Consider the following 23,673-nt stretch of genomic DNA (forward strand, 5'->3'; position numbering starts at 1 on the left):
ATTTAAAATTTAATATAGATTTTAGAATAAAACATCCAAACATATATGTATGAATTTGATTAAACATTGGTCTAAGCAAGAAAACAAATTATTTTTAAACATATTAGAATAGCTCAATCATAAAGTAAGAACTTTAGAACAATACACTTATCCATAGATTGAAACTAATAGAACATGTCACATGAGTACCCTTCCCATACAATGAGAAGTAAAACATATTAGAAAAAAAGGGGACTCTGATGTTCCTACCCTCATTCCACTCCATATCATTTAACCCACTTCAGCCAAACCATATTTTCATGACTTGCTCTCACTTGTGTCACCACAAAGATAGTTGGATGGAACATTAACACATACACAATTGCGTAATCTTTAGGGAAAAAAACAACTATTGTATCTTTTAAGAGGTCAAAAGAAACCTAGACAATTTGAAGATTGGTGCAGTTTCTCAAAGAACTTGGAATCCTTCCAGTTAGATTATTATAGGACAATCAGTTCTAGTTTAGATGGCCTAAACATCAAACACTTAAGCTTCATTCCAACACTAAAAGTGTTAAATAGTCAAAGTTGACTTATTTTTTCCAAGTTTAATTTTCTCCTTAGTATGTGATGTTTAAGGGTGGTCATTCTAGCTTGTTTAGTCCACTATATTCTACAGGTATGCTCCTCGTCAAGTGGTTTACAAAAAGTCTAATCTGGTGAAGGTGTGTGCAATTAGTTGGAAATTGAAAGCATGCACTTCACCACTCGCATGCACTGCTCACATAAACCATTCCATTGCATGCACATGCAACAATGATGCATTTCAATGCATTCACAATGCATAAATTTAGATTAATTAATTTAATTTTATGTTTAATAAAACTGCATGTTGCAGTTAGCTTCATAGGCATCATTTACTATTATTTTTAATTATTTGTTAATTAGTTTGCATATTATGAAAAACTATTATTTTCATGCAATCTATTTACTTGTTATTATTTAGGATTTTTTATTATCTTCCTTAATCAGCAGTCAAGGCTAAGTGTTTTATTTTTTCTTTATAATGTATTCTACATTTTTAGAATTGTAACACGTTCAATAAAAAAAGGGTTTTTGTTTTGATTTCAATTGTTTGTTATTTATGCTTTGTTTTTTTATTTCTTTGGTTTTTAGTATAACATAAGAGCTTTTATTTTAAGATATTCAATTGGTATCAGAGCAGGTTGTAGAATATTGTTCTCTTGCAAGAAAAGCAATGGTTTTCTCCAAGATCTTTTGGAATGGAAAATGGTGGCAACTTTCCATTCCAGCTTCTATTGTTTTCTGGAGACAACTATGAATATTGGAGTATCAAGATCAAGACCCTACTATTATCTCAAGAATTTTGGAAATTAGTAGGAGGAGGATACATCGAGCCTGCAAACTTGAATGATTTAAATGTCTTAACACGGGCTCAACAAAATTAGTTGAAAGAAGACAAGAAGAAGGACAATCAAGCTCTTTTTCTAATTCAAACTGCATTGGATATGTATATTTTCCCTTGTATAGCTGGTATGAAAAAGTCAAAGGATGCATGGGAAGACCTTCAAACAGCATACCAAGGATCTGACATGATAAGATTGGTGAGACTTCAAACCCTTTGAGGATATTTTGAAAATTTAAGGATGAGAGAAGTTGAGTCCACTCATGAGTTTATTAGAAAGGCTCAAACTATTATCAATCATCTTAAGACTCAAGGGAAAAATATCACAGAGCAAAAAGTTGTAGAGAAGATTCTGAGATTTCTTCCTCCAAAGTTTGATCCAGTGGTCATAGCCATTGAACAGAGTAAAGATACATCTACCTTCAAAATTGAAGAGTTGATAGGTTCTTTGCAATCACTTTGAGAGCACATGTAGTGTTCAACAGAGAATCTAGTGTAAGCCTTCTAGTCTATAATTAAATTTGAAGCAAAACTTGCAGCCCCTTTTCAATCAAACAAAACTCAAGGGGAGTCTTCTACATCAAGAGGATGTGGTAGAGGATGAGAAAGAGGAAATAACTAAGGAAGAAGAAGGAGTAGTGAGGATCGAAGAAGCATCCACTACAAATATTGTGAAAGGTATGAAAACTATGAATCTAAACATGTAGAAAGAAAAAATCTGACTTGAATAAGTAAAGAGCCAACTATGCTAAAGAATCTCTTGAAGATACAAAGAACTCTATGTTCTTTACATGCAATTTGGCAAAAGAACCTCAAAAGAACATATGGTTTCTTTATAGTGGGTGCTCAAATCATATAATAGGTGAATCCAATCTCTTTGTTAAATTAGATGAATCCATAAGAAGTCAAGTCAAATTTGGTGATGAAAAAGAGGTTGATGTTATGGGAAAAGGTACAAGCTTGCAATGAAAACTAAGCAAGGAGAAATTACTTATATTCATGACACCTTGCATGTGCCCAAATTATAACATAATCTTTTGAGTATTGGGCAGCTTGTAGAAAAAAATTATAAAGTTATTTTTGAGGATAATTGATGCAAAGATTTTTATAAATCAACTAACCACCATCTTATAGCAAAGACTTGTATGATAGAGAATAGATTATTTCCTCTCACTTTGGTTTCCACTAATATGCATGCTCTTAAGGAAACCACAAATGATTCATGGTTATGGTATCAAAAGTATGGTCATTTACATTTTCAAGGATTAAGTTTGCTTCATAAAAAGGACACGATGAGAGGACTTCTTGCCATTTAGGAATAAAAAGAAGTTTGTTTAGGGTGTGCTCTTGGTAAGCAACATCATGAAAATTTTCTGGTGAACAAGTCATGCAAGGCAAAATCTCCTCTAGAGCTTGTGCATTCTGACATTTGTGGTGTTATGCAAGAGGAATCCTTGGGTAAGAATATCTATATTTTGACACTTATTGATGATTTCTCATGCCACACATGGGTTTATTTTCTTAAGAAAAAATCTAAAGCACTTGGATGCTTCAAGCATTTTATAACTATGGCAAAAAAGAAAAGTGGGTATTCCATTAAAATACTCATAATAGATAGAGGGGGAAATTTTATCTCTAAAGAGTTTGTTGATTTTTGTGACATGAATGGCATTCAAAGACAACTTACAACAGCCTTTAGCCCCCAGCAGAATGGTATTGCATAAAGAAAGAACATACTATTATGGAGATGGACCGAAGTATGTTAAAGTATAAGAACCTTCCAAGTTCTTTTTGGGGAGTTGCAGTGGCAACCATAGTTTATATTTTGAATCGAAGCCCAAAAAAAGTACTTTAGAATATCACTCCAAAAGAAGCCTGGAGTGGACACCAGCCCTCAGCAGCTCACTTTCCTATATTTGGTTGCCCTGCATTTGTTCATGTTCATGTTCAAAATAGTAAAAAGTTGGATGCCAAATCCCAACTTTGTATCTTTGTGGGATATTCAGATTCCACCAAAGGATATAAATTTTATGAACTTGACACAAAGAAATGAATTATTAGTCAAGATGTGGTTTTTGATGAAGGGGGAGTATGGCAATGGAAGAAAGAATTTCAACAATCTATGTCATTCATCATGGGTAATGAAGATATTCAAGTCCCTCCTCTCCCCACAACCTCGAGTGGAAACTCAAGCCCAAGTCCACCAAGTTCACCAAGTTCCTCTTTAGGTGAAAGTTCAAACTCACAATCCAATCCAAGTTCCTCACAAAAGGTACAAATTTTAAATGAAATATATCAGAGGAGTTCTACTATGGATCCATTTGCTAACTTTGCATTGTTAAGCTCCATTCAAGTTGAACCTTCTATGGATGAAGAAGTTGTGATTGAACCAATGTGGATTGATGCTATGAATGAAGAGATACATGCTATTGAGAAAAATGATACATGGGAATTAGTTCCACCTCCAAAAGACAAACAAGTGATTGGTGTCAAATGGATTTACAAGGTGAAATATCATGTTGATGGTAATGTGAAAAGACACAAAGATAAACTAGTTGCCAATGGGTTCGCACAAACACCTAGAGTAGATTATTCAGAGACTTTTGCTCTAGTTGCTAGGTTTGATATAGTAAAAATTATATTGTCTATTGCTACTCAAAAAAAGTGGCTAGTCTATCAGATGGATGTAAAATCAGCTTTCCTAAATGATTATATTGATGAAGAGATTTATGTGGATCAGCCTATTAGCTATGACATGTTGGTAATGACATTCTAATTTTTTGCATTTATGTTGATGATCTCATTTTTATAGGTAATAGCCCATCTCTCATGGAGAAATTCAAAGAAGAAATGAAACAAGCATTTGAGATGTCAAATATGGGACTTGTGCATTATTTTCTTGGGGTAGAGGTGCAACAACAACCTTACAATATATCCATTTCTCAAACCAAGTATGTTACTGATTTATTGATGTGGTTTAGAATGATGTCATGCATGACAGTTGCTACCCCTATAGCCCTTGGCGAAAAGTTAACAAAGGATGATCCAAGTCCCCATGTTGATCCTACATTCTATAGAAGTTTGGTTGGGATTCTCATGTACCTTACTACAATGAGACCTAATATTATGTATGTTATGAGTCTTATCTCTTAGTTTATGCAAGTTCCACATGAGTCTCATTGGCGTGTTGCAAAAAGAATCTTAAGGTATGTGAGTGGTACACACAATTTTGGTATTCATTATTCTCCCAATGATAAGTTTGAGCTAGTTGGTTACACAGATTCTAATTGGGCTGGTTAAATGGAATGCTGAAAATCAACCTCTGGTTATGTTTTCTCACTTGGTTCTCGAGTTGTTTCATGGAGTAGTAAGAAGAAAGAAACTATGGCTCTCTCTCTAGTAGAAGCATGTAGTATATTATGGCAACAATAGCTAGTTGTCAAGTGATATGGATTCAAAGGATTATGGAAGATTTGCATTTGGTTCAAGAACATCCTACAACTATTTTTTGTGATAATAGTACTGTCATTGCAATGACCAAGAATCTAGTGTTTCATGCTAGATTGAAGTACATTAAAATCTGCCAGCACTTCATTCGAGATTTGGTTTAGAATGATACAATGGAGTTATAGTTTTGCCAAACTTCTAAGCAAGTTGTTGATATCTTTACCAAAAACTCTCACTACATCTAGTTTTACTACCTTGAGAACTCAACTCAGTCTCATCCCCATTTTTCATGCAGGGAGAGATTGAAGGCATACACTTCACCACTTGCATGCACAGCTCACATGCACCATTCCATTGCATGTGCATGTAGTGATGATGCATTTTAATGCATTCACAATGCATTAATTTAGATTAATTAATTTAAGTTTATGTTTAATAAAACTTTATTTTGTATTTAGCTTCATAGGGATCATTTATTATTTTTAATTATTTTTTAATTAGTTTGCATATTATGCAAAACTATTATTTTTAAGCAATTTCTTGCATGCTATTGTTTAGGATTTTTTATTATCTTCCTTGATCATGCATGTTATTGCTTAGGATTTTTATTATCTTCCTTGATCGACAGTAAAGTTTAAGTATTTTAGTTTTTCTTTATAATATATTCTATATTTTTAGAATTGTAACACATTCAATGAAAATAGGGTTTTTATTCTGATTTCAATTGTTCGTTATTTATGGTTTGTTTTTTTATTTCTTTGGTTATTAGTATAGCATAAGAGTTTTTATTTTAAGATCTTTAGAAATTTGGGGATTAAAGCTTTGAATCCATTAAAGCTAAGGTCTATTATACTTCAGGCTTTGATCAATTGGGCAAGCTCAGGCAGAATCCCGTGAATGAATTTTTTGGTAAGGTTCAAAGTCTAGAGTAAGGAGCAGGATCACATGGAGGGAGAAATGGTACCTTTTAGTGACATGCACAGAAGAATAATTGCCACAACTCTATTGGAATTCTTTCTACATTGAATGCCATTCCAAAAGCACACTTTTCCAACATTAGTAGAAGTCTAGCTAGAGAGAGATTGAGTGGAGTCATCTACAATGGCATCTCTGAAGGAGAGTAGACCCTGCATGTCCTCTTCATGGAAAACATCCTCCTCTCACAAAGTATGACCTCTCAATATAACAGAGGATAGTCCATCCATTCTCAAGTGATGTGATTGGAAGACATGAGAGCTATTGTTTATTTTTGTTGCATTTGTCATGGCTATGGTGAAGGCAACATCAAGATTTATATGAAAGAAATCCATTGTAAGCAAACTATTCCACATGATTTACAAAAGCCATTACCTATCTTGATATATGCCAGAAATCCTTAAAAGTTGCACAAACTTACCGGATAGACAAGAAAATGTAGAAGCTAACCTATCAATAATGCTACATCATTATGGCTATTTTCTCTTCTTGGTTTGACCCAAGCAAGCCAATTTGGTTGTAGGTATAGGAATTGGAAATTAGAATTAAAAATGGGATTGGAATAGAAATGAGGAATGGGAATGGAAAATGATAATTTTAGGCCTGTTTGGTTTGCCTACAAAACCAAAATACAAATGAAGTTAAGTTTATACTAGAGAATCGGTAAAATCTTATGCAAAGGTGTACAATTTCTATGTGACCTGCTAGCATATAAATCATATTCTCTATCTCTATGGCTACACAAATCCTCCCCACCATGCTCACCACCACTCCCAAAATGGTTATCACTGCTACAACTAGTATCAGTGGACCTACTGAGTCTCTTGAATGTGAGTCATGCATTGCCACCTCTGAATGTATCCCTTATGCACTATTGTCATTATTGGTGTTGCTAGGTGGAGGGTTTAAGCCCAGTAATGGCTTCCAAGAAAATATTATCAAGGGAAATGTAAGGGTGCTTGTTGCTGGAGGTGCACAATTTCACTTTTCATCTAAGATTGACAGTGTAATCATTCCTAACTGCTTGCCATTGGTTGATGAGTTTTGGTGAGCATATAATCATTGTTAGAAGTGGATGGAACTTCCATTTTCTCAATGGCAAATGGTATTCATACTACATTAATGGATATTGGAAAGGGGAACAAATCAGTTTGACTCAAAACATACCTACGCACAACCATGGATTTGATTTTTTTATTTTTATTTTAAAACATACATATTGAGAATAGGAATAGCTATTCCAATAATAGGTATTTTTAAGAATGGATAAATGCTCATTTTGGGGCTAAAATGAGAATACATACTCCTATTCTCCATTCCAATTCTATGCACCAAATAAAGAATAAAAATCATATTCTAATTTTCAATGACTATTCTAGTTGTATTCCACCAACCAAATGGGCACTAATTGTACTCCTAAAAATGTGAAATTAAGTTAGAATTTATGTATTATTTAACATGTCTTATTTAATTATTTAAATAATAATAAATTCAAAAACTATACAATGATAACAATATTATTGTGAAGAATATCTCTTACATATAGAATAGATAATATACATGATATAAATTCATTTTTCATTTTAAATTAATTTAAAGATAAATTTATAGTAATAATTATGAAATTTAATAATTTAATATTTATAATAAATTTCTTTTGAGCTAATTTAGTTGAATAGATTTTGCTTTTGGTATTAAAAAAATATAATATACCATGCATCATAAGTTTTTGTTCTCAAAACTGCTGTCATCATGTCATATTGATGGGAGCAACTTCATAGCAGTTCCTCTTACTAAAGTCATGTGATGTTATAGACGTATGCAGCTAGGCCTGGGCAGTCTACAAAAATATCCAATAGTTTTCCACCCCAACTTGACTAAAATAATGTCAGTTGTACAATTGTGAAATTATTAATCTGTCAGAGACCATGAATGCTTGCCACTTATTATTATTGATATTATTTTTTGGATTCAGACTCGTTTGTTCCCCTGGAGTGGAGTTCGGAGTATGGTAGATAGTCGCTATCATGCATTGATGTGTGGATGTGTATAGTCTGGTCAAATGTAGTCAACTTGTTTTATTGTTAGTCCCTGCCTATAGGTAGGAGACTATAGTTTTCATCTTCTTCGTTTGAATTAATCTTTCTTAAAAATTGTGCATAAGAAACATTCAACTTATGGTCTTGCTCATTTAATTATATTAATTAAATTTTCATTATGTTATTTTTAATTATTGATTGGTAGAGACTATTATTGCCAGTGGTCTTTTCATTTTATTAATCAATAAATTCTATTAATATTGCAAGTTATTTTAGATGGCATTGGACAAATAAGTCAGGCAGCTTCCACATTTGGCCCAAAAACAAATAGATGGAAATAAATAATAGAACACTACTCTAAACCAATAGGATCATCTTACCCCTATAAATTGATACCGTGGCTATGGATAGTGTCGATAAGTTCTTTCTTCTTTTCTTCCTCCTTCTGTACAATAAATCATTCTAGAAGACAGGCAAGAAGAGGATGACTTAACAATATCAAAATCTATACTTTGCAATTGAGAGTCTTGAATTTTTTTGGGAAATTGTTTGGGATTTATGAGGGAGGTAAAATATGCCCAGTTGAAATACGTCTCTATAAAATGAACGGTAATCATGTGTATTCTATGTTTCTGTGGTAGAATGTCTTCTATAGATAGGTACTCTCTGCTTGTAAAATTGTCTTCTTGATGTTGATAATAATACACAGTTATGAATATTTTGAAAAAATAAAATGTTATGTTTAATGTTTCAATTTAAATTGTTAACAAAAGCTCATAATTTCTGATATGTGCCTCGAAATGATTGTTCAAAATTTTTGTAGTGTTTCATGACAATTTCAAAAGAATTAGTATAATTTCACCAGAAAATTCGTACGGTACCCTATAGGATTTCTTCCATTCGCTTTGGAATCCTATATTTTTAGATGCAATCAAGGAGGTAGTACTTTTCCACTGCATTTTTCAAAAATAAAAACAATTACATTGTTTATAACATCAACTATTCATTATGGAACTTCTTTTAGTGGTAGTGTTTAAAATAACAACAAAATCCTGGTGGGTTGTTTATAAGCGCAATAATTTCACCAGGTAGACCATTGAAATTTACATTAGTGGCCACTGTTTTTGTGATGTATGGATCATCTGTGAATAAATCAGACAAATTTGTTAATGCAATTCTTTTTTTTAATTTTCTTATTTTTGTGCCCTATTTTTTTTTTCCAAAATCTTATTTCCTCCATATAATAGGCTTTCAAACTCTTGTATATGCACAAACTTTGGTTTAATAGACTATATTTGTGATTGATCTAATCTCTTTAGAGGTTTTTAATTAGGTTATTTAATTACTAGAATAGTTCATACTTGATTTCAATTGATCCATCATAATCAATTAATGGACATTAAAATGTTTATTTCTTTTTATTTCTATGGACTTAAAGGAAGTAGTTAACATTTTCTATATTTGCTTTAACTTTTTGTCTTTACTACCAATATATTCAACAAAATTATCATGCCCAATATCTATTACTTCTATATTAGCATCTTCTCCCTTTTCATTACTAAAATTCAGTTACTATAGGCCTTTATATTGTATTTTCTAAATTTTGTTTGTTAATTTTTAAAATTTTACTATTTGTAACTTCTCACAATTGTATTTAATTTATTACTTCTCTTGTTGTTACAGTTATATCTAATTTGACTTCCCACAAAGTGTTTGTGTTACATGCAATTAATTTGAGAGGAATTTTGCTTGCATAAGTAATTTGTTAGTATCTAAAATTCATAAAGAACAAAATGAAATGACTGGGTAGTTCTTGTGCTTCATGGTTTTATGGCTTGATCCATTCAACAAATACAAATAAAAGTGATTTTATGTTTGCAATGCTATTGTATACACTCTCTTAAAGTAGTTATTGTATCCAAATTTAGTTTAGAATGCAACTGACTAGACAACCATGACTTTATTATCTCAAGTAACAAATTATAGTGTGTTATTAGCTTTGTTCAACATTATTGTTATCCATTATGATGTTTTGGTAAAAAGTAGAAAATGACTATAAACATAAACCATTAAATGTGTGGTTTAAAAATATATTCAAATCTCTAATTTAAGACATTTATGCCAATAACTACATTGATTTTCAAATTGTATATTCATTGAACAAGTTGCCTTTTAAAATATGTCAAAGAGAGTAGGAAAATATGGTTACTATATGGATTAGAAGCTTGGTCAAGAAAGATATATAATTATAGAAGTAGGAACACACAAAAGTTAATTTAGTAAGTAATAAAAACATTAAAATCCACCAAATGAAAAAATTAGCATTAGCATTTTTTGGCAAGCAATGCAATTCAATTGTCAAGTAACACAAGCTAAAATCTATCTTACAAGATACATTTAGTGAAGACAATTCTCAATATCAGAAATATTAATATATGTTACAGATCTTATTGCTGACACACTTTTCTTTCAATAATTTGACCTTATTGTATGTGTTTTTGTAGTCTAGAAAGACTTAATCAACTTGAAAAAGAAAAGGGCATTGTTATCAGATTTGTAAATAAATGCAGGTGAATAAGTATTTAAGGATAAGCTTTCTCTTCTTATCTGTCATCTTTCTCAAACACCCACACATGTATCGATCTATAAAAATAAAGAAACTCTCAAACTTGAGGAAGTTATTTGCAACAATTTTAAAATTCAAATGTAGTTGGGTTAATGTAGGTTGTATGTTTACGTAGTACTATGCTGATGGTATTTTGGATAGTGCTATTGAACCAAAGGATGCTCAACAAAAATATTTCTTGAGGATTATATGTACCCTTATCAACATCTATAAAAGCTTTTTTATTTTTGCATTCACACTTTCAAATCATCTTGACTCATTTGATCTTGCTTTGTCAAGAACACATTGAAGGCTACCATGAACTATCTACCAAGACAAGGATTTATTTTTCCATTTATGTGGCCAAATGGGATGCTGAATTTTATATCAAGGTTGTTAATGGTGTGCACATAAATCTAGGTATAGGAATTTCATCCTTATTTTTAAAAATAGTTTGCACGCTCAAGGATATGTCACTAGTACATTTGGCTTCAATTTTTGACCTTTATTGGTCGAATTTTCAACCCAATTTTTGACCAACTTTCAACCAAATTCAACCAACCCATTGGTTGATATTTTTCTGGTCAAAATTTCGACCAAATCACTGGTTGGTCAAAATTTTGACCAATCTATTGGTCAAAAACCCACCAAAACCATTATCTAAGGTCATACAGGAATTGGTCAAAATTTCAACCAATGAAGGTCAAAATTTTGACCAACAAAGGTAGAAAAAAAATTGAGCGTTGATGGAAATTTTGACCAATGAAAGTGGAAATTTTGACCAACAAAGGTGGAAAAAAATTCAAGCGTTGGTCAAAATTTTGACCAATGAAGGTGGAAATTTCAACCATCAAAGGTAGAACAAAATTTAGGTGTTGGTGGAAATTTCCACCAACAAAGGTTGAAAAAAATTTAAGCGTTAGTGGAAATTTCCACCAACAAAGGTCAAAGAAACCCAGGTGTTGGTGAAAATTTCCACCAACAGGAAGGTGTAAATTTTTTTCAAGCATTCTATAAAACAATTCACATGTCTTGCCTATGATACAACATTTTATATGCATCCTACACTCTCTCATTTGGCTGATGATGGATACGCAGAGTGATCTGAAACCATGATTCTAAAAAACACACACAATCAAATCTAAAATGAACTTGCACTACAAATGGATTGTGGAAATCTTATATTGTTAATTTTGCATGCATGTCTACCAGGAAAAATATATGTTTAAGTTGTGATTTTCCTGGTAGACATGCGTGCAATTTTACCAATATCATATTTCCACAATCCATTTGTAGTGCAATTTCATTTTGGATTTGATTGTGTGTTTTTTACCATCATGGTTTCAGATCACTCTACGTAATCCATCATTAGTCAGATGAGAGAGAGTGCAAGATGCATAAAAAATGTCATATCATACGCAAGGCATGTGAACTGTTTTATAGAATGCCTGAAAAACATCGACAATAACTAATATGAAGAATATATAATTAGTTATATGATTGAGAAAAATCATGTACCAGTGAGTTGGTCAAAATTTTGAGTAAAAAAATTGAACCCAAATGTACTAGTGCAAGTATGCTCACCAAGTTGACTCTTTGAGTTCGGTCATCAAGTCACCCCACCAAAGTGCCTCAGCAAGGTCAGTCTTTAGGTCCGCTCATTGAGCTTGCTCACCAAGTCAGCTTGCCATGTCGCGTCTCTAAGTGGCCTCACTAATTTAGCTCGCCAACTTGCCCCACCAAGTTGCCACTTTAAGCCCACTCGCCATGTTAGCTCGCTAGGATGACTCCCCAAGTCAACTCGCCAAGCTGACAATTGAAGTATGCTCACCAAGTCGATTGTTCAAGTGCACTCACCAAGTTGAATCTGAGTTCGTTCATCAAGTCACCCCACCAAAGCACCTCATCAAGGTCAATACTTAAATTTGCTCACCAAGTTAGCTTACCAAGTCACCTCACCCACATGTCCCACCAAGTCCCCAAGTCCGCTCGCCAAGCCGACAATTCAAGTGCGCCCACCAAGTCAACTCTTTAAGTTTTCTCACCAAGCCCATCCCCTAGGTCAACTCTCTAGGTGAGCTTGCCAAGTCACTCCCACCCAGTCACCTCAATGAGTTGACTCTTTTAGTCAGCTCACCAAGTCTACTGTTCAAGTACCTATTGCTGTTACTTACAATGGGTTTATCTAACTATTGAGCATGCATCACACCATTTCTTAGTGTCAATTTGCACTGAAAACAATATTTTTGTTATGCCGCGGTAAAGAACAAAGCCGTACATCAATGTATTATCTCTTTGATAATGGAAGTCTATGGTTTGAAAATATGGCTGGGAGTGCATTCCTTGAGATAATGCCTCTGTCCTGTATTGTGAAAGTTGTCTTGGACATCATTCAATTGAATAGAGATCACGCTACTCCATCTTGATACAGTCATCTGGAACATCTTGTTCCAATTTAAGCAGCTTTAGGTAGCATCGAAAACAAATTTCAACACAACAAATAAAATAAAATGGAGACAGGAAGAGCACAAAATAGGAGCTCTTCAAGCATGCAATGACTACAAACAGTGCATTAAATTGTGTGGTGTTTCAAAAGACCTATCAATTAATATTCATGCCTCATTTGAGTTATTATCTAAAGATTTCAATGGAGGAAACTGAGACCTTGCTAATTCTAAGAATAGCTAATTCACTTTTTTTTAGAAAGCTGACATAAAATTCTCCATTTTTATTGGTATCAGAGGTCACTGACAACTCGTGTATAACATTCAAGTTCAACTCATCACAAATACCTATATGATTACAACTCAGATGCACCCACATCCCACTCAAAAACAGTCAGTCAGAAGGTTCTCCCAGTTGTCAATCATAACATAAATCAACCCAATAATCTATAGAGATTTATTCAGCATAATCTCTTACTTTCTGAAGCTATGCTCCGAGAGCTAAAATTATTTACTAAAATTGCAAGGAAAGAATCCCCTGAATAGCTTCTAAATATTACTGTCCAGACATGAGGAAATGCAAATGACACATTTCTGAAATTAATCCTACGGATAATCAAAAAATTAAGGAACAGGAATCACAACTTAAATTGGAAAAATAGGAAGTGCCGGGTACTAGTACATTATGAAGTCTCCTATGTTACTTTCTTGTTTCTATCTCTTGCTTAAGCATGTGCAGTAAGATATGTCAGTAAAATGCAAATGTCTGCCAGAGTGATCACCTGTCAAAATAACTGAAATGGGAATCCCAGAAATACACATCCTATCATCATGCTACTACAACTGCACAACTCAAAAACAATTCATTAGCAGTCAGGAGAAAACAACCCTAATGACTCCTATGAATCTATTTAATGATTGAAAATCACATCCATGCTGCCAACAGGTTTTTAAAGAAATGTTTATATTCTCTGGCCATGATTATTACAAAGACTCTTGAAAGAATATTTTAAATCTAAACCTCAAACCGTTTTATATAATATCTGAAAAACTTACTACCCTAGTTTTCCTAAAGCTCTTGATGAACTCAATTTTATAACCTAGTGGACCTAATCCCCAACAGGAACAAATAATTCATATACCCCGATCCTAATCTACCTAGAAAAAGCAAATTACCATCCTAATTACCACACACAAAAATTGGTTTGTTTGCATTATACACTCTAAATAAATTGCTACCCGCAATTTCATGCTGGCTGGTTTCTTTCATTGTCCATACCCCACTCTTCTTCTTCAGCTTCATTTCCATTAACAAGCACCTCTCCTTCTGTAGATCCTTCTACTTCTACACACCTCTCTCCATCAATTGTTTCTTCTTGGGTTTCATCACGAACATAATCTTCAATTGGTTCATTGAGAGAGACACCATGAACATAATCTTCATGGGTGTCTATTATCTACAAATTTGAATAAGCAAATATATCTCAAACTACAATCAAATACAAAAACACCAAAACATCAATTCAAATGAACAAAATCGTAATCAGGATAATTTAGAATTTAAATACAAGCAAAGATTATATACCTCATGAACAGAATCTCCATTTTCTAGAGGTGCTTCTCCATCAATGTGCAAATTCTTGAACTCCTCTATGAGGTATGTATTCCTTGTATGCATATATTTTGGATAGTCCTCAGCGGGGGGAAAGCCATTCCTGCATTCAATCAAATATGAATGTCAAGCAACAGAACAGAGACTTTATGAGAGTTACAACTGAAAAATGAATATGAACATGTGGTCAAACCAAAATAATATTTCATTCTTGTCATCTATAAACTTGAAGTATAACATTGATAAAAACCTTGACTCCCTTAGTTGAGTTTCAACAGATAGCGCCAAATGCCAGTCATCGAAGAGGTTAGGATAGTCTTTTGGATCTGCTAATGACTCTGCAGCTTTTTTATTTACCTTTGAAGCACAAAGTAATGCCAAATTAAAAGAGGAACAAGTAAATTCATCAAAAAACACTACCTGTACAGTCACAGCATCTGAGGCCCACACTTCTTGTTTATACAGCATATCAAGCATCCTTAAGTATTAGCATATAAAATGTACAATAAATGTGTAGAGCAATAAACAAATGAAATCCCACTTTTTACATAAAGAAAAAAAACATGTTTGCTTGTATGTAAGTTGGAGGACTTATAATTTGATTTTTTTAATCTCACATTAATAGATATTTTTAAAAAATTTGACATAAAAACATAGGTAGTATAGAATTTTGAAATCTATATTCACATCTACATAGAAAATAAATCTCACACATGATCTTGCAAAATAGTAGGATACCTTACTAAGGTCATCACGCCAAATGGAAGCAATTTCTAAAACCTTGCTTGGCAGATAAGATCGCGCCATAAAAGCAGCTTTTGGTATTCGATTACTGCCAATTACCGACAAAAAATGTTAAAAAAACAAAACTAACAATCCTTTAGCCTAGATTGCGGAATAACCCCAAAGATATGTATAACATCATTTTGCAAGTCACCTTTCCACCAATAGTTGGATGCATTCTTCTACTTTACCCAGCAGGAACAAACAAAGAAATGTAACATTATTTTTCCCCTGGTCTCTAGCAAGATTAGCAAGTTTTGCCATCCCATCTGCATCTCCCATTGATGAGTAGAGAAGCAAAAATCCACTTAGGTCTGAAGCATGGCTCAAGCACTCCTCAGCCATGTCTAACTGCACCATTGATAAGCAAATGCAAAAGCAATAGATGAGAACATATAACTCCATTTTGGTGTGTTTCAAGTCTGCTTTAAGAGATCAGAGGAAAGTAGTTTTAAGTAACTCAATAGCTCAATGATTAAAACTCGAAATAATGCTGAAATAACACTATGATTGAGTCTAATCACTCAAAATAAGCTTTTCATTTAGTCTTTTCACTGTCCTTCGGTTTCACATTGACAATTATATCATTTCTGTCAGCTTTTGTAAATAAAAACATTTGAGGAAGTTAATATTTAGCCAACCATACTGCAATTCATTACCTCGCTTAAAAGTTCTTTTTAGAAAGTGAAAAGATAGGAAAATCAGCAAGTCAATGAGGTTCACCTTATTATAAGCACAAACAAATTTGCATTGGTAAAAGCAATGAATAGTAAATTATAAATCCCAAGCTGATTTTGCAGAACATCAAACAAAATATATGGAATTTGAGGCAACTTATCAATCTATAATCTAGTAAACAAGATTGCAATGAAATCACCTGATTTTAGATTTCAATATGCCTTCATAAACAAAGCATTTCATGATATTTACCAGTAAATAATCAGAAATGGTCAATAGGGCAAAAGCTCAAATAAAAACCAAAACCTGATCTACTGGAATCCTGGTAAGGCAACTCTCGAAAAATAACAAAAGCCAAAACCTAGATTTATTTATTATCATTATTCATTACCATACAGATGGACTGAAGTGACAACTAACACATGGATCTGCTAAATTTCCATGGGCTTTTGATAAATACAAGATAAACGTGATAAGTTCAACAGGCCACCAAAGTTGAGATAATTGATACCTTTCTAGAAGACACGGCTAGTTCTCCTAATTATTTCCATTTTGATTCACTCTCTGCTTCAACAACAATTGCCTACATAATAGCATGAAAATTCAAATAATCAATACCAAACATCGCAAAGTAAATCATTATCTAACATAAGATCTAGAAGGTGTTGAACAGCCATATGTCCAGTCAATCCTATCAATAATATATGATATTTGTGTATTTAATGTGAAATTAAATATTATCATCAGCGCAAATGAAAGTTCAAGCTAACCTTTGCCACTTCAATCCTCCCAAGTTGTACTGCCAGATCAAATTTGTAGTCCGGATCTGTAGACACTTCAAGTGCTTCCTCTAATATGCCTCATGACTCCAAAAATTGACCCACACTTTAAAAAGAGAGAATTACATTTTATCAGCCAGATTCAACCAAAAAACTAAAAATTTGACACTCTCATTCAAGTATTGTTCTAATTATCAAACAGAATAGACATGTGTAGATATATGTCAGTTAGCAAAACATCAGAATACATGAGTAAATATCCATTGATGTTTCAGCTTTTAATTTAAGAACATTGAATTTTAAAACTACCTATTGAGATGCTCCCGAGGAATTGTAGGTAAAACTTCATTTGCCCTATCAAGGTCACCCCGCATAACAAGTGTCTTATACTCTATCAAACTAATGAGTAGTGTATAGCCCATCACACTGAAATAACACGGCACAAAGCAATGTCAATGATTGGTTTTGAAAATAAAAATATTTTGAATGCACTTAATGTAAAAAGCCTTTGAAGTGCACTCACTTAAACTCTTTGTCAATAAGATACACCCGACTCTGACTTGCAAGATAGCCTAACAAATACATAGGCCGATCTAAGTGAAACATTGTTGTTACCTACAATTTGCGACAGCACTCAATCAGTTTCACTGGTTATTAATAATAATAATTAACTAAGACTCACAGATGAAGAACATCAAGCATCTGGCTCTAGTTGTGAAAGTAAATTCAGCCAAGGCACACCTAATGTAGGAAATTACATGAAAAATCAAGAGAGGTCCAATAGAAATACGTTGCTGGTAGTGATGCATAATAATTACCTCACCACCAACACAATAATTGAGGCATCAAGATGAGTTATTGTATATAAAACAATCACCAACCTATATTCTAGTCCTAACCCGCTCACTTATCTCTTGTACAAGTTCAAAAGCATCCTCTACCCCCTGTTCATCAATAGGCTTACCAGCATCCAAGCATGCAGAAACAACATCACACTGTAAAAACCATAGAAAAGTAACATTATTATTCATTCAATCCAAGCATAGTGGAAAACATTTAGTAAAAGCCTCAATTGCAACTAGTACAGAGCTGTCCCCTTATAAAATATAGGAAAGAGAGCACACTTTGCAAGATTTCAGCAACTGAATTAATACTACAAGTTAATTGAACAGAACAAAACATGTCTGAGCGTCTTACATTGTATTTCAAAATATAGAATGAATTGTCACTGTCAATTGCAACAAGATCACCACTATCAGCCCAGTAAATGTTCTGTACCAAATAAGATAAGAAGCATTAGTTAAGGAAAAGAAACTAAAGGTTAACCATGAATCTATCATTTTCTATATTAAAGTATCTTTTAGCTAATAAGGCCCAGGTACAATACTCAATGTAGGATCATATGTGTAGACTCACTTTCACAGTAACATCAATACGCTGAATTACTCGGCATTCAGCCCAATCATAGAAGCACACAAAATCATTTGAACATATAGCCAACAAAGCTCTACCATAGATAGACTCTGCAAAAAAGGTTGGATGAATACTTTTCCTCTCCTGCAACATAAAGTTCTAATCAGTTATCCATCCTTTTTGTCAATGATGTCAAAAAAGCTAATGGAACAAAAACTAGTACTTAATGCCCTTAATCATAGCCTGATGATATATCACACACAAACATGAGACGTCAATAAAAAGAGTAGTAAATCAATCTAAGTTGCAAGGAAAGTTTCTCTCTAAATACACTCGACAAAAAAATAGGTTGTGTACCCAGGATATATGTGTCTTTTAGTTAACTTCAACAAGCAAACCAGACTCTTGATTAACAAATATTTGTTTCCCTAAGATGAGAGGTGAGGAGGGCTCATAAAAATTCAAAAGTGGTTAGCTGAGCTCTGAAGCATAAACATTTGTAGCTTTCATTAATCAGCTACATGTTCCTAAGGATAAAACTTTGGGCAAGCTAGAGGGACATTGAATAAAAATTGCTTTCAACCTGAAGCCAAACCCAAAATGTCTACAAAAGAGGTATTTTCAAAAATGCCTCACCCACGTAGAATCTATAACTACAAAATTTTGAGCAACTAGTTTAAACAACAAACCTTTGTGGACAATTAACCAAATAACCAAACCAAAAATTCTGCTAGAAAAATGTTTGAGATTCTTAGAGATATTGAGATCATATTGTTTGTCTGAGTCCTTCATTCTCTACCTCTTTCTTGCTGGCATGTGCAGCATGTCTATTTGAACCCCAAACCCTAAAAGTGACCACTAAAATAGTAAAAGGACCAAAAAAGTTGTTTTATATGTCATGTCTGCATTTGTGGTGGTGCATTTTGCTATGTTCTTTAATATTAGCATAGTGGTGTATGAACTTATTTGTTGCTACAAATATACATATATATATACACATATACATTTACATATATATACACACACACACGCACATATACATTTATAACATATATTCTTTTACGGACAAACCCACAACAAATCTGAACCCAACCCAAAAAAAAATTGAATGAATTTTGAACCCAAAAGTGAACTGGCAACTTCGCAGAATATTATCAAACTTTAGTTTGTTGGATTCATTAGATCTGTTTCTTATACCTTTTCATGCAGATTTTCTATCAACATCACACCAAGGGGCTATTTAAAATAAGAATCCTTGTGAAATACAATTTTCAGCAAAAGCAGTGAAATTTTCACAAAAAAATTTCATAGTGTCATCTTCTATATTATGATTGAGAGTCTCACAAATATCTTTTACAAATTGAAAGGTTTTCATTTTGAAGTTATCAAAGACATCACATGTAGTTATTTAATGATATTTCATGTCTAGATCTAGAATTAACTTTGTGGAACAGTGATGAAAGGCAACTTATCCTCAATTATTACTATTGGATCATTTTGTTCAACTATATAATAAAGAATATGATTTTTGGCAACACTTCACCCATACAATGGACATTTTCCCTAATGTGAGATTGACCGAGAAACACCCCATTGGCACCATACAATTTTTTTGAAATTAATTCAAATCTTTTATCCTCTCCTCTATATTTTGGGCAATGTTGACTTCCGAGCTTATGAAAAGGTGATAACTTACAACATTTTTTTCCTTGGGGAAGCTGGGATTGAAAAGTGGTAATAGATAACAATGAAAATGTTATATTTGGATTCAACGATGGTATCAAAACAACATATTGTTCTAAGAAAAATACTGGACAAGTAACTAACTCATCACTTGCAAGCTGTCACATCCATCATTGACCATAAGTTAGTTGGAAAGTCCTCTTCAGGACCTTCCTCAGAAAGTCTATCTGAGCCATTCTCGCAAAGTCTATTTTGTTTTTTATTCATTATCTGTTTGTTTTTTTGTTTAGCCATTTGATTTCTTAACTCTCTTTTCTAGTGTTTTATTTCTTGTAAATTCTGGTTCTTATTTTCTTTCTTTTTCATGTCTAGATTCTCTATATTGTGAAAGGAATCTTGCAAAGTGGAAACAACCCAACATTGTAGCATTCTACACCAAGTGTGATAAAATACTAATATACATACAATTGTCATGGGTTTGATACAAAAAGAGGCATTGATTGCCTCAAATACCACCTTGCTCAACTCATTGGTTAGGATGTAGGTGAATTGAAAAATGAAAACCCTACTCTTATTTGTGGGGAAAAGAAAACCAAAAGGTGTTAGATTGTGGTGAGTAACCAAACCCTAGATTATCAAAAGTACAATACTAATGACATCAAACTATAGACGTTCAACTTATTTAGAAAAATTACACTTTGCAAATAGTGATGCAGTTTACAAATTTGTGAACCCAAGTTAGGTTTTAACCAGACCCTAGATTATCAAAATTACAATACTTCTAGAAAAAATACACTTTGCAAATAGTGATGTAGTTTACAAATTTGTGAACCAAAGTTAGGCTTTAACCAGACCCTAGATTATCAAAACTACAATACTTTTAGAAAAATTACACTTTACAAATAGTGATGTAGTTTACAAATTTGTGAACCCAAGTAGGATTTTAACCAAACCCTAGATTATCAAAACTACAATACTCTTACCTCAGGCATTCTACAATTCCTCAAGTATTCTACGATTTCTCAAACATTAAATAAAATTGAAAGTAAAATTTTTACAAAGGTTTCATGACATGTTTATCTATCCTCTCCATTAAATTAATCTTTTTTATCATTTTATAGTTTTAAAGAAAGAAATGCACACATACAATCTCCTCCCTATAAATATAACCTTTATGACTATTCTATGGTTTAAAGGAAACAAGAAAGCTATGAGAATTTTCAACTCAAAATGACTATGGGCATACACTATAGTCCATTGTGCTCTAAATCCACTCGGCAGGAGGATCCAATTTTTAAAACTTGAAAAAAATAAAACTTAAAAAGTCTGGCCACAAATTTACTCAACCTGAGATGAATGCAAGTAATCTTTTTAAAGATATAAGTAGGACTACACACCGCTCACATAGGAGAGGGGTGGCAATTAAGAACAGGTATACAAACATATTAGAGCATATTGGAATCATGATAAGGAGAATCAATAGCTAGTCACACACACTCAGCTAGTTAACATTCATAGGAGACCCATAGAATGCTATAGTCAGTATTGATGGATAAAGGTCATATTTTTAGGGAATCAATTCATAGCAGACTTGAATAGATAAGCATATGTGAGAAAACATAAACAAATTATTTGGAAACTTGTAAACATTACACAGTAGAAACTAATATCAGTTTAGGAAAATAATGGATTAGCTTAGAAAAAATCATGAAGGAAAATCAATTCAAGCACCAAACAACAAAGCATAGTAGCGGACAGTACTCGTATATACCCGGTATGCTGGTGGTTTCCACCACCATGCGGATGTTCTATTGGATTCATCACAGCTCCATGCACCTTGGGCCAATAGTTTATTTTGGGTTAGGCAATGCGAGCTTTCAGCATTGGCTTTTAGTCCGACCACCATCGGTAGTCTGACCGATCATGGCTCTGTAGTTGCTTGGCACAATCTTTCTAGCTCCAAATGAAAGTTCTATCCTATAAATTGAAGCTGATTTCAAACAAGTATTGATCCAGGGCATAAAATAATTGTAAAATCAAAATGTAGTATAAACATCGACTAAAAATCAATTTGAATCAATATACTAAACAAAAGACGAAAAGAGGAACAAAGAAAGAAAAAGATTTTGAAAAGATTTCAAAGCTCAGTGGCCATGCTCTAAGCATTGTCAAGAAATGCAACCCCATTAGTTGCATATGTGAAACAAAGAGTTGAAGCTCAAGGTTAATTACCTTGCACCCATCCTATAGGGGCTTCAACAATCAGCAAAGGAGATCTATGGTACCCATGTTCAATATGACTTCTACCTCCATGGATTCAAAATTCAAACTCATTTTTTGGGAGAATTTATTGCTTGTTGAGATATTATTATAAGTGAGTAGCCCTATGCCCATTTGTAATGGAGAATCTATTTCATGTAAATGAGCTATTGAGTCTCATATATATAACACTTTTTGACTCCTTATTAATCAGCAAAGGAACCTAAGTGTATGTGTCTTGCATTGTAGATGGTTGTTCTCAAAAGTCTAACTCTTAATTGTGTCTATGAATGTCTAATGCGTATATGTTTTATCATTGTTACTTTTGTGGACTAGTGATCCATGATTCATAAAGCTCTATTTCAGTTATAAGAGGATATATGTTGAGCATGAGACTCTTCATTTATATTATTTCCTCTGTTTCTTTTTTCCTCCTTTCGTTTACAATAAGGCTTATGCCAAAATAGGTGAAGAACTAGCCTTGTAATCATGGATATTGACTCACAAACCTATCATGCATTTGCGTGGCTTTCCATGATTGGTAGTTAAGTAGGATGGATTTATTCTAAACAAATATTTAGACCAACAAGTCAACCCTTGATCCATTGGGAATGACCTCATTGATCTTGGTTTACCACATATAATTTCAAAATCTAGAATATTAAAATGTAATTAAATGACACAACCACTGCACAATTGCTAGACTCTTGTATATGATGACACATAGAATAAGTCACTCCTTTTTCTGTCATCAAGCCTATGTTAGTGAAATGGTTTCTCTGATAGAAATATATTGCTAGATGTTATTTCCATTTTACATTTATCTACCATCAAAAGAAAGTTTGTGGAAATGATTTTTGAATGTCTTCTAACACATGGCCTAGCAAAATATGCAAGAAGCAAATGATGTCAGTTTGCAGTCTCGTTTCATTTGAGTGAGAAGTTGTTGCTTCTAGAATGTATCTTGCATTAACAACAAGTAGTGGCAGGTCCCTGAGACACTAGCACATAACTGGTCCCACATTAGTGGCCTTTCCTACTAAGAAATTATGTTGTAGTTATTGTGTGATCAATGTTAGTTTTTGAAGGCAGATGATCCAACCATTAAACCATACAAATGATAGAAATGTGGTTAAAGAATAGACTTTAACACCAACCCAAGCTTACCCTAAATGACATAGCTTGTGTTAGTGTGGTTCAGCTCTTCAACATTGCTAGGTGTGAATTAATCCTTTCACACCACCTTCTTTCAGCTTCATTATGACTCTTTGATGCTGCAAGAGCCTTCGCTTCTGAAATCTCTTTCAATGTCAACTAATTTGAAGCATTCATGAACTCTCCTCTGCTACAATCAAGCACCAAAGAACCCAAGCTGTCAAACCCTGTTGGTGCTAAAGTTGTAAAACCCTTTTGGTACTTACTCCTGGCCACAAAATGCACTGTAGGAAATGATTAAGCCACACAAGTTGTCTTCCATGTAACAATAAACAAGAAATTAGGGCAGCAACAATGAAATTAGGGTGGCAAACAAAGTTTTTATTTATTTTGATA

At 33.2% G+C, this 23,673-nt stretch overlaps 1 pseudogene across 1 annotated transcript; it reads right to left on the bottom strand.

Annotated features, from left to right (window-relative positions):
• Positions 1-14,032: 14,032 nt before the first annotated feature.
• Positions 14,033-21,769, bottom strand: LOC149563421 (coatomer subunit beta'-2-like; annotated as a pseudogene). Its single transcript, XR_016364274.1, has 13 exons — positions 21,635-21,769; positions 18,184-18,324; positions 17,965-18,039; positions 17,586-17,762; positions 17,291-17,382; positions 17,077-17,193; positions 16,759-16,873; positions 16,500-16,571; positions 15,465-15,661; positions 15,266-15,359; positions 14,778-14,884; positions 14,501-14,630; positions 14,033-14,372 (listed from the first exon to the last, which is right to left on the bottom strand). The product of XR_016364274.1 is annotated as a coatomer subunit beta'-2-like (transcript).
• Between the last annotated feature and the right edge of the window lie 1,904 nt (positions 21,770-23,673).

This window comes from Cupressus sempervirens, chromosome 4 (genome assembly GCF_028749045.1).
Source record: "Cupressus sempervirens isolate cs-2001-9-10 chromosome 4, ASM2874904v1, whole genome shotgun sequence".
Taxonomy (NCBI): Eukaryota; Viridiplantae; Streptophyta; class Pinopsida; order Cupressales; family Cupressaceae; genus Cupressus; species Cupressus sempervirens.